At 30.3% G+C, this 12018-nt stretch overlaps 1 protein-coding gene across 1 annotated transcript in view; it reads left to right on the plus strand.

Annotated features, from left to right (window-relative positions):
* Positions 1–5441: 5441 nt before the first annotated feature.
* LOC107441683 (cytochrome P450 9e2) overlaps positions 5442–12018 on the plus strand; it is a 47362-nt gene continuing 40785 nt past the window's right edge. The window contains exons 1-2 of the transcript XR_011637234.1: positions 5442–5625; positions 10713–10809. The gene's annotated coding sequence lies outside the window, so the exon portion shown is untranslated. The remainder of the gene's footprint in view (positions 5626–10712; positions 10810–12018) is intronic.

Consider the following 12018-nt stretch of genomic DNA (forward strand, 5'->3'; position numbering starts at 1 on the left):
TATATATATTTATATATTTTTGACCACCACTATTTTTAAAAAAAGTAAGACTCTCTACTAATATGTCATACTGTTGTGGTTTTCCTCATAAGCTTTTTCAAAATGCAGCAGAAGATATATATATATTCATATTTGAATTCCTGACACTCAAAATAGGCAAAATTGATAGACGAAGATTTTGATAGATTGGTAGATGAAATTTTGAAAAGATTGGAACATAAATTGGGAGGATAATGATTTATATGTATTTGGCACAAAAAACAACTAAGCAAAGTCGCCGCCGCAAGTTAATTTTTTAGGATAACCCAGACTAATTCAAGAGAGGAAGGAATATCTAGTTTTACTCCATTGCTGGGCAACCAAGTTCAGACAATAAAAAAAATTAAATAATATTCTACGATTGCTCGGGGAGTTTATTTGTTAGTAGTTAATAGAAAATACCTCCAAGTTTCTAGGCAGTAGACAATTTTTTTTGCTAATTTCAGCCAAACAGGCGAAGATTTTTTTCTTTTTAATCACCTTAGAAAAGAAATCTTGAATTGATTTATAAATTATTTACTATTTTCTAAAGTTTTAAAATTTGAATACATGAACTTTTTATCTAACATTATTTGGGTATATACACACACATCTGCAGTTGAATAATAATTATATTTGATGATTGTTTCGAATAAGTCATTATTACCTACCGGTGCTCTTCGGTGTATATATTTATAATCGCACGCTTTCTCAAGAAGTATTTAGAGGACTATTTTGTAACTTAAAAGTGTTTAGTTCATGCAATTTTTTATACTTTTCAATAAAGTTTGAAGCTCTCTCAGAGGTTTGAGAGACCGAAAATAAATTAAGAAGGAAAACAAGTATTTTCGAATACCCTAAGCCAGAAAATCAATCAATAAGATTGCAACTTGTATCAATTACTTCGATTGTTATTTGCAGTACAATCGAATTGTACAGTACTTCAATTGTTATTTGTTGATTGTATGTCGGATTGGTTTTCAAATCCTGCCTACATCCTTGTTTCAAGAAGTCACCTTCCTTCTTCAGTATTCATGTTTATATTAAAATCACCGTCAATACAGTAATTATAAATTAATAATAAAAAGAATATGAAAATGCTTTAAATTATTATTACGTAAATGCATTAAAAATGCCTGCGGGTGAAAATAAAAATAAAATCTCTTTGGACCTTTGGGACCGTGTCCATCATTTTTTGACCCTCTTTATTTGTGATATTCACCTGAATTAGTATTAAAAACAATCCAGTTTGAAATGTAGGTTAGAATTTCTGATTCTTAATTAAAACAATAAAAACAAAAATATCGTTCAAATGATGAAATTCTCTTTTATTCACAACTCAAGAAGTATTTACGGAATCTCTCTGGTCCTATTTTTCAAAACTAAATTCAACGACTTAAAGCATAACAAAATTAAAAGTGAAAAAAAGAATTCTAAAAAAATTATCGAAGAGCAGCGGTCGTCACAGCAACGCATTCAATGACAACACATGCGCACTGTTTACTATTACTCTTGAACACTGTTGAAAGCTGTAATGACGTCTAAATAAGATGCGCACGCCATCAAACCCTAAACAACACCCATTTCACCAATAGGTAAAAATCAAGGTTTTTTCACAAATTGTATTATGTATTAATGAAAATTACACTAACTTATAATAACCAGACATCAAGGTCAGTATAAAGTATGCAGAAAGCTCCTTATCGTTTTTAGCTTTCTTTTAAAATCTACAAAAACCTTTTTGAAAATTTTGCTTCAGAATTTTTAAGTTTTCAGAATATTTAAATCAAACTTTTTCCATTAGTTGCCAAATACGATTCACTATTATAATTTTAAATTTTTACAAAAGAGTTACGTTAAATACTCATATCTTGTACATTTGCAATTCTTTTAAAAAAATTTAGAACAATAATTTCGTAATTAATTTTAAATTGCTCCAAAAATTTTTTCTAACGTTACTTATTATTTTCAAAATTAGTGCAAATCGTAAGATAAATTTTTTTTTCGACAATTGTTCCTATTTGCATAAATATTCAAATTAAATTTACAAAAATATATGCAATTATTGCAAATAACAAAAGTATTGAATAACAAAAGTAAGTTTATAGCTTGATTTTCTGACATAGGATCTTTAATTTAATTTTTTCGCAATTTATTGTTTGTCTCTTACATCCCAGAAATCTTTAAACTTTATTGCAAATTATGAAAAAGCATGAACAGCAATTCTATGAAAAGCAATTCGAAAATTACAAAATAGTCCTCTAAGTATTTCTTGAGAAATTAAAAAGAATATTAAGAACTGAAAGCGTGTCTCCCATTATTTTATGGGTTGTAAATGTATAATCTTTGTGTATGCCTGTTATATTAGATATAAAACATAAACTTGTTAAGGAAAATTAGAAATTTTATTATCGCTTTGTGAAAAAAACAATTTTTTTTTGCGTTGGTGGTTCAACTATTTGTTCATCTTTGTGTGTTATCAAAATTTATTCCTTTGGAAGTTAAATATTTATTCTGAAGTAGAACTTCGCAATTCTTAATGTATTATAATAAAATGAAGAGTTTTTTTTTCATTAAAGTTTGGATAGCTTCTGCGAGGTAAAAATTTAGCTGCCGTTTCTTAAATTTGCTTGAAAATTTCGATTACTTCTTTCGATAATGCCGCATGAAAAGGGTATTTTTTTATTGGTTTAAAACTCTCCAATAACAATTTTCTTATTTTTTCAATTGTTTTAATTATTACACCAGTGATAGTTGCTAACTTATAGCTTTTTGCCGGTTCGTCAATTTTTAATTGTCCCGCAGTGGACTGATCGTTAAGACACGGTTCCCAGCAGATCACCGAAGTCAAGCATCACTGGCTACGGTCAGTGTGCGGGTGGGTGACCACTTGGATCAGTCTGCGTAGGGACCGAGGGTGTGCGGTATTGGTCCTCGTTAAACTGTGCTACCGTAAAGTGCTCGACTTCGCGCGCAGGTCGTCGGGCTACCGAAGCGGGGGTGCCATCCCCTCCGCAGAGGATCAAAATTGTGATGGCATGTCTTCGGATCATCCTCCGGGATGTTTCCCAGAAAATCGCCAATAGCCCATTGTGCAGCTATAGTGCGACGTAAATTAACAACAACAACAACAATCAATTTTTAATTATTTTTCATTCGTTGTGTCAATTAAACTCAACGATGAACCTGAAAGCAATGGCGAATTACGTTACTTAATTAGTATTACTTATAAGTTATTTGAAACCACGTGTTTATTTAGCTTATAGTTGTGTTTTTAAAACGTGAATCTATAAAAATAAATAATTAAAATCAACAGTAATTGAAATTTAAAAAAAAAAGTTTTGAAAAGTAAAAAACAATGATGCAATAGTACTAATTTGTATAGGAGAAACGTTAATAATCACCACATTCTTATTCATGCTAATCATTCTGGATTAAATTTAGTAATAACCCGAATTATGATACTTAATACCCATATAATACTGCATTAGGGAGAATTATAATTCGTTGCAATTAAACAAGTCTATCAATGTACGCTGTTAAAGCAATTTTAACAAAAATAATGTTTGAGCTTTCATCATAATTAGCTTTAGCATAATTATTTAATGTGGCATAATTATTAGCATAATTATTTAATTTTGTCAAGTAGTATACAAAATAAAACCTTTATTGATTTGCGAATGAAATATGATTGCATTTTGTTAGTTTCAAGAGTCAATCAAAGTGTGATATATTTTAATTTCGTTGAAGGTTTTAGAGTATGTTCTTCACGTAAAACTATAAGACTCTTGTTTCTTTATGTTTGCAAATAAATTATTTTTTATAAAATATGAATGAAATTGGTCAAATCGTTTCTGAGATATCAAATTTTAAAAATTTGACTGTTTGACAATTCAATTTCTCAGGAACTGCTCGATCGATTTCGCTCAAACTTTGTAGTTTGCTATATTAGATTACATTCTTAAAAATGATATTACATTTGCGCACCTTACAATTCAAAATTTTGTAGCCTACATGAAATTAAAAAAAAATAGTAATTAAAAATTATTTTTCGCATAGAATTGTCTTTAGATAAACGAAATTCATTATTGTATGTAAAAATTTTTCAATTTGCTTGAAAAGTTCAAGAGATGTTGCGAAATACGTAAAAAGTAAAATTAGCATTAAGGAGTCCGAACTATTGAGACTTGATCAAACTATAAATTTGTAACTTGAATGCGAACTTGAAAAGCGAATGGAATGTTTGAGAGCCATAGCTACGTCGATCGAAAAAGTCGATCAAAATGATTGGGACAGCAGGATTAAGGAAATCGAAAGAAACTTGAACAAGACTCTTGGGAAAACACCTTTTGAAATTCTTCATGCCTACATACCAAGATTTAAGGATGGGATTATAAGGTTGTTTGCTGATGAAGAGGGTGAAATACGGAATGATACGGGGAAGCTACAACTCGAAACAAGAGAAAAAAATCGAAAAAGAGCAAGAGAAAATTAAAGCATATTACGCCAAAAAGAAATCTAGTACACTATCGTTTAACAAGGGCGAAATCGTGGTAGTTAAAAGACATCCAAGGGGGACAGGGAAGCCAAGAAAACTCAACTACGTTATCGAGGACTTATGGTTATCACGGAAATACTTCCAAGTGATACATATCGAATCTCTCAATTAGAGGCCAGCGATGGTAGCCTGTATGCCACAACGGCTAATGTCAGTCAATTCATTCCAGCTTCTCCAAAGAAGCTAGAATGAAGAAGATGGTGATGATGATAATTTCAGCAAAGATTCTGATGAAGAACCCAGAAGGCAACTGCCAAACGAACTGTGCGTAGATCACGGCGTTATAATGATTTTAAAAACTGTTAGAAACTTATCAATATTTCATATTATTTATCCTGTTAATTTCATTGTAATGTATTTCAATGTATTGAGGTCAACTGAAATGTCAGGATGGTCGAATGTAAGCGCAAATATATTGTAAATTAAGAATGGCAACAGCGATTCTGTCGAATGGAAGCGCATATATATTCCAAATTAAGAATGACAACAACGGTTATGCATAGTTTGCTTTTTGTGATGTGAAAATTTGTAGAACTTCTATATGAAATGTACGTGAATGTAGTAAGTTACGAGTGCACTTATATTATCAATATTGTTTTCGCTTTCTTTAAAAAATTTATTATTATTAAATTAACTACATAAGAAGCCAACAGTATTTTATTGATCATAAAAGAGTATATAATGTCTCACAATTGCCGTTTTCACGGATATTTTTTCGGTTTTATATGATACTTAAATTAATAAAATAAATAAAAGAATAAAATAGTTCTATTTAGCAATATTTCTATTAATAAAAGTCTTAAATAAAAATATAAAACAAATATTTATTGCAAAACGTAAATTCAGGTAAACATTGTTAGTTTTCATTCACACTTCCTACGAGTATTGCTAGCTGTTTCACGGAGAAATTAAGAGAGAGGGCTTTTTAAAAATTACCATACTGTTTGATGAGATAAGATAATGGCTATCAATGAGCATATTTTTTCTTATTTAAATCATATTTCAATAGAAATACTACTAATTGGAATTCTTACTTCTTTGTTCTGGTGGTATGTATTCATATTTTAAATTGAATAGTTGTTTAATCAAATGTTATAGAATCTTAGAAATGCGGTTACTTTTAGAGAAGATTATTCAATATTTCAATAGACTAAAAAGTATTAGATGAGACAAATTTTAACAAATTTGTTTTAAAAGTACACAGTGACATGTATAAAGCAAAGTTATATAAAAAGGTCAACTTTTTTGATTGAATTCAAAATTTATAGTTTATCATTTGTATTGCATTAAGAAGAGTTTGGAAAAAAAGGAAAGAAATTTATTTCATACCAAAATAATTTTTTTCAAAACACTTAAAAAAAGGTAATTTAAAAATGTCACTTAAATAAAGTAAACTTACTTTTCTGAAGGGAATCGAAAAATTTTGTGTATAGTTTTAGAGAAGTTTTTTTTGTGGTTTTCAGTCAACAGTTATTTTTAAAAAAATCATTTTTTACTCCTAAGTCAGAAGAAAATATTTAAATTTTTTAAATCTTTAAATTTTCAAAAGTTAATCTTCAGTTCGTAAAAGATATCTCACACCAAGGAGTAAAACTGTCCCACAAAAAATACTTTCTTTCTGTATAATTTTCGTCAATTTTCTATCTAATTTTTTCAATATTTATTATCAAGGATTGCCACCTTAATTTATTTCTTGCACAAGCTGACATAGATGCATCGGGCGTTAAGTCCCCGTAAACGATCGAACACCGGTTTTTTCCAATGGCCGTTTAGGGCTTTATCCTCTGTGTGATCAAAACTGCATTTTTCGAGAAAACCTTTGATCCTGAGCAACTTCAGCATTTTTTAAAAATTATAGTAGACCACAAGATTCATAGATAGATAGCATTTCACTTTAAAATTTCCAATTTTTGTGTTCTCTTAGCAATAAGTATACTTTTGTTTATAAAAAAATAATCTCAAAATTCAGATTGATTAAACATTGTAGCAAAAATATACGTTAAGTCCCACTGAATTTTGAATATCAAATTTTATAATTTTTTATTTTTTGAGCAATGGGTAAAATTTTGTTCATAAATTCTCAAACCTTAACAAAATTCAAATTGATTAAATAAAGCAAAAATTTTATTATACATACATTTCAAATCCCATCAAATTTTGAATCTAATGCTTATTGAGGAATCTTCTACGTCAACGAATTTTCATATTTCCTTTACTTTTTTTGCACACTTAACACCGGTTTGATTCGAGTGCTTTTCACTTACTCTTTGGAAACTTTTTTCTTTTTATTCAGAAATGTAAGAAAATGAAAGCAAAAATCTAAACGGGCAGACTTTTGTTGATAAAACGTATCTCTTACCAGCGTTAATACTGAAGCATCACTAAAACCATAGATATATATTTAGGTTTTTCACTTTAATGTAAAAGCATATGTAAAAGGGAGACTAGTATTCATTTTTCAAAGAGCGGTAAAATGACAACACAGGCCCAAACGTTTTCAGCTTCCCCCAAAAGCAAAAACCTTAACCACTGGCTAGATTGATGACTTAGTCATTTTCTTTTATTATACAGGATGTTTATAAAGTCCCGAACTCATTTTGATGTTTAATAACTCATAAAAGAATAAAGATAGATTAAGATTGGTAACATAAATGGTTAGATAAACTCAAAAAGTTTCATGACCCATGTCAATGAACTTCCACGTGTGCCCCCTTCGTCGCACGGAGAATATCAAGTCGATAGTCAATTTCACGTCAGGTAGCGGCAAGCATGTCGGCGCCCACAGAGGCTATTGCAGTTGTAATTCTGGCTTTTAGGTCATCAATGTTCGACACGATCTTCCTGTAAACATTGTCCTTTATAAATCCCCAAAGAAAGAAGTCCAGCGGCGTTATATCAGGTGATCTGGATGGCCAAGGAATTGGACTTCCTCGCCCTATCCATCTTCCTGGAAAATGGTCATTCAAAGAACTACGAACGATAATACCCCAATGAGGTGATGCACCATCTTGTTGCTAAAAGACATGTGGCTGAAGCTCTTCTAGTTGTGGAAATACGAAGTTTTTCAACATGTCTAAGTATACGACTGATGAGAGCGTTGTATAAAAAAGAAAGGCCCAATGACTTGGTCGTGCATTAGTCCACACCACACATTAACCTTTGAGGGATCCCTTTGTGTCTCACGGTATTCATGGGGGTTATCCCCATATGCACACATTATGGCGATTTACAATGCCAGAAACATGAAAGGATGCTTCGTCGGAGAACATTATGCGCTTCCGAAAATTAGCATAATCTTCTATCCTTCCTACCATATCTGTTGCAAACGTCATCCTCCTAGGCCTATCGTCCGGTTCCAAACATTGAACTTTGTATGCATGTAGTCTTGATTGTTTCTTAATAACCTTGTACACCGTTGAAATTGGCATATCCAATTCTCTTGTGGCTCTACAGATCTTCTAGGATAGTCTAAAAATGTCTGTCTGACACGCTCAACGTCAAAATCACTTGTGCAGGGACGTCCGGAACGTTTCTTATCTGCGATACTTCCAGTTTCTAGAAAATTCTTTTTCCACCGCAAGATGTTGCTTTTGGATGGAGGATCTTTTTAGTAAATTTTTCGGCAATTTTTCTGTGCTTGCACTATGGATTTCGTTTCTATGAACCACCATAAAATCTGTGCTTTCTCTTGTGTATGCATTCTCCTTAATATCCGCTCGAATAAAACATCACATAGAAAAGTACTACATAGAATAAACACATCAAAAGTAAACATAACATTGCAATAGTTGCCAAAAACAAAAGAGAGAAAAATGCAATTAATAAGCAGACGATATTTAGAAAAGTACAGATATTTAGACTGGAAAATGAAATTATCTAAAATAAATCACACGTGCAGACGATATTTACAAAAGTAAAGATAGTCAAACGTGAAAAGGAAAATATATGAGTTATTCCATCAATAAATGCCACAAGTTTGTATATATCTTCATTATTTTATGAGTTATTAAACATCAAAATGGGTCCGGGAATTTATAAACACCCTGTATTTATTTGAATTTACGAAGTTCACTGTAATCTTTTGATTATTTGGTTCATTTTTGTTCCATGAAATGCTTAGAATCTCTTTAGGAAGTTATGTGTTAATGAATACGTAAAAGTATCTTTTGTAAAGTAAATTCCGATTTATTTGAAATATTTCTAACTATTTTCCGTGTTCTTATATTTGTTTCAATGTTGAATAAGATGCATATTTATATGGACTACATTCACTATTGTTGCTTGAAGTAATAAAGTTAATGATGTCGAAAAGGAAAAAGGAGCACATAAATTGCGACGAAAATAAGACGAAATAGGAGAACGAAAAAGACAAGAGGAAAAGACGGCGGAGATAAGAGGATAGTTCCCAAGTTAATTTGTTACCAATTAAAATTTTGACCACTTTCTGACCAGCCAGACAGATCAACTCCCATTTGGATCTTACAACGTGAAAAAAAGTAAAGTGATTATGTCTAACCATGTAATTGAAATGAGATTGAATTGGATACCTGTAAGCGACATCATGCACTGAGTCGAACCTAATTCTGAATAGACAAATGCTAGGATTTACCTACGTCACTTGCAGGTATCCAATTAAAGGTTTCGTGTTCGCATACAAGCTTCAATACAAGCAAATTTTATAGCTATTTTATGGCAAACTCGAATTTATTCTCAGAGTTACGATCTTTTTTCGGTGAATTAGAATGATGAAATATTAAATGTAACTTCGTGCCAGATGATTGGGAAAGTTTAAATTGCTTCTTAAATATCAAGAAGAAATTATACCCAATTAAAAGTTTTGATCGTTTTTTGATATAAAAAGACTAGCAGGCATAAAACAAGAAAAAATGGTGAAAATAATATAATTTGGTAAAAGTTTCAAAAATACATTTCTCAACTATATTGAAAATTAAAATATATATACAGTCGAACCTCACTAACTCGAACCTCGATTTCGCGAATTTTTCGATATCTCGAAGAAAAAAAAATTCCCTACGAATTTCCTATGCACTCAATGTTAAAAAAAACTTGATTTCACGAACTTGTTTTTATAATCCCTCGATAACTTGAATTTTTTTTCCATAAATGGAGTAGATTTTTTTCTAAAATTAAAAAAATATTCAAAAAAAAAATTTACAAAAATTAAGAATGGCTGACAAGGCATGGAATGATGTGTCTTCCTCTACGATAATGAATGGCTTCAAGAAGTCTGGATTCATTAAAGATTACAAAAGTAGTCAAACAATCAATATTGTTAATTCTGCTGAAAACTACACCGAAAATGATTGGAACAGATTGACCGAACTCATGAAGCTTGATGACATGGAATTTCATAACTTTGTAAACGTAGATGATGCAGTAACAGATTGTGGTCAGTGGGATGACAATGATATCATCGCTCAAACGAAAGCTTCTTGTGAACTATCAGAAGAAGAGGATGAGGAAATCGAAGATTTACCACCTAATTTTACTAACAAACAAGCACTTTCTGCAGTGGCCACTGTAAGGAGATTTATTGAGAGGCAGCCGAATATGTCAGAGGAGACATTTAAAGCTATAGTCCACTTAGAAAGTGTGATAGACAAACTTTCTAACGCATCTCTAAAGCAAACAATAATTGAATCTTTTTTTAAGTGAAAGTGTAAAAAGTGCTTTTAGAATAAATATGGAATAGTAAATAAGGTTGCAAAGAGCATTTTTCTTTATTCTAAAATCGATAACATGCGATTTTCGATAATTGGAATTTTCGGTATCTCGAATTTTTTCTCCTCTCCCTGCGAGTTCGAGATATCGAGGTTTGACTGTATATGTATTTTTTTTGTCTCCCTTAAAAAGAAAAAAAAAATCACTTTATATTACCACCGAAAATTTCTCAGGAGTGTTGGTTTCTACTTTTGTTTTCATTTTAGGTGCGACAAAAAACGATTATCTTTTTAATTCACTTGATAAATTTAGTTTTAAATTTTTTCTTCTTCAAATTTTGAAAATTCTGTTTTTTTTCCCTTTAAGTTTCCAGTAAGTCACCAGTTTTGATCCTGTTCACACTGATTTGAATCTGAGAGGTTAGCTTTAATAACATTAGTTTTCTCTATTTTAGGTATTCAAATAAAAAACTTTCGTATTGGAAAGACAAAAATATTCCTTATGTGAAGCCACTTCCTTTTTTTGGATCTGTGATAGACTATCTGACAACAGTAAGATATTTTGCAAATTAATCTCTTTTTTTAAGGAAATTTTATAGCTAAAATCTCTTTAAATCAAGAAAAAAGAAATAAGAGTGTCTATATTTTCATTCAAGAAAATTATATAGAAAAAGGTGTATGTACAATATATATATTCATTTTTTTAATTTTCTAATTTTTTTATCTTGAAATTTGACACTCTATGTGTCCATGTAACTCTGATTCGATCATGTACATAATATAAAATATATTTTATTACACAACGCAATTTGAGTGTACTCACAAAGAGAATATGTAGCTGAGCCAAGAGCACGAAGCACATATATTAGGATAGTGCTGTTATCTAGTTAAAATAAACTATTTCCAGTTACATTGAAAATAGTCCCATCTTGTTTGTAAAATAATAAATAAAAATGTTCTGAGCACAAGAGATGGGTATATTCAAAACTCTTTGGTGAGTTACTTTTGAACGCTCTAGCTTGGAAATATCACGGGCACGAGAAATAAGAGATGAAAGCTTATCTCATGATTTTTGCGGGAGTGAGAGGTAAGGGGATAACAAATTGAATTTATCTTACTGAAAATACTGGGGTAACAAATTTTACAATATCACGTGAATCTTTTTAGATTTTCACGAAGAAGTTTAAGGAAAAAGGATAAACGAAATAGAAACCTTCTGGTAAGGTGAATTTTTCCTATAAGCTTTCAATCGGTAAAATTTTTACAATATACAGGATGGTTCAGCACAGCTTTGACGCAAAATTTTTATTAAGCATATTTTTCATACTTTTTTTCTATTATTTTGCAATAATTCAGGATAAAATGAGTGAAAATATTGTATTTAGCATTATAACAGTTTATGGTTATGATATACGGCATAGAACAATCGGCGTCTTTTTCTGATTTGAAGGTAAAATCTTTCAAATACGATTCACTTCCAAACAATATTTTTTTTAAAAATTTGCACTTATTTGTAGTTATTTAGATTTAAGAGATACAGTTATTTATTATTTAAATTTACTTAATTTTCAAAATCATTTATTAATCCATTTTTAAATATGAATGAGAAAATTATTTTTTCAAACTACTTGGATTGGATTTTATATTTTAGTACAAATATAATTGCGATAATTTAAGATTATCTTAGTAATTATTAGATTGTTTTTTATAATTGAAAAATACCAAAATACATTTTTGCTTGTAATTAGAATGCCAGAAAAA

The sequence above is a fragment of the Parasteatoda tepidariorum genome, chromosome 7, assembly GCF_043381705.1.
Source record: "Parasteatoda tepidariorum isolate YZ-2023 chromosome 7, CAS_Ptep_4.0, whole genome shotgun sequence".
In the NCBI taxonomy this organism is placed as follows: domain Eukaryota; kingdom Metazoa; phylum Arthropoda; class Arachnida; order Araneae; family Theridiidae; genus Parasteatoda; species Parasteatoda tepidariorum.